A 1,145-nucleotide genomic window follows, 5' to 3' on the forward strand; every position below is an offset into this window, starting at 1 on the left:
TTGCTGTCACTTCTGCTCCCAGGTTGGGTGTCAGGTGGGGCCCCGCTGGAAGGGGACCGGGAGGGCACAGGGGTTGACTGTGAGCTCAGCCAGCGCTGCGTCCACAGCCTCGCTCTGCACGGCCCCTGACCCACAGGAACCGGCTGGGCAGCGACACTCAGGGCCTCACCCGCAGGCAGCATCCTGCTCAGCTGGGCCCCGCCTGCCTCCTGCTTCTGTCCATGAGCCTCAGCCCAGCCCCAGCACAGCAGCCGCCCTGGCCTGGCACACCCTGGCCACAGGGCCGCCCCATCCACCGCATCTCCCCGGGTGTCCGAGCCTCCTCGCCAGATGCAGGAAGGCAGCCCGCCTTACCGGCCTGCCCCCACTCCCGGCTCCAGTTTTCTCCACACTGGGCACCGGGAAACACTTGGGAACGTGGTCCTGATTCCCGGTTTCCTGAAGTCCACGAGGCGAGCTGCGGGGCAGTTAGGCCGCGCGTCACAACCTCGGAGCTCGCTGGCCCCGGAGCCGGGCTCCGCAAGCAGACCTGCGGCGATGAGAGGCTGTGCAGCCAGCGAAGCCGCTCACTGCTGCTGGAGAGCCTGCGTGCAGCAGCGAAGACCAAATAAATTAAAACTTTTCAATTAAGAAAATAAAGATTGAGGGAGAAATTAAACAAAAAAATAAGAGCAGTTTTGATCAACACGCACACAGTAGGGGTCGGGGAGGGCATGCTGGCTGGGACGCTGGGGACACGCCACATGGAGGTGGGGCCCCAGGAAGGGAGGTGACCCAACTGTGTTCCTCTCACAACCTCAACAAACGCAAACCCACAGAAACAGAAGGACAAGGCGCCCTGCTGTCCCGCGTGTCATAACCAACGTGTCCTACGGAAATGAACCAGTTCACAGAAGCCTTGACACACGGCTGACGGGCTTGACCGAGGGGATGCGTGGAACCAGGGGCTGCCCGTGCCTCTTGAGCGTATGTGCAAGGGCCCCAGGACTGACCGCACACGAGGGGGAGGGCAGAACTCAGGAAGTGCTGCCCGAGGTTTCATGAGGAACAGTTTCTGCCACTAAGTCGGGAGCCAGAAGCCCGTCATGGCCTGACCCCTCAGGGGCTGCAGGGGCCGGGCCTGTGTGAGGAGTGCGGACGGGCTT

The sequence above is a fragment of the Bison bison genome, unplaced genomic scaffold (genome assembly GCF_000754665.1).
Source record: "Bison bison bison isolate TAMUID 2011002044 unplaced genomic scaffold, Bison_UMD1.0 scf7180017857661, whole genome shotgun sequence".
Taxonomy (NCBI): domain Eukaryota; kingdom Metazoa; phylum Chordata; class Mammalia; order Artiodactyla; family Bovidae; genus Bison; species Bison bison.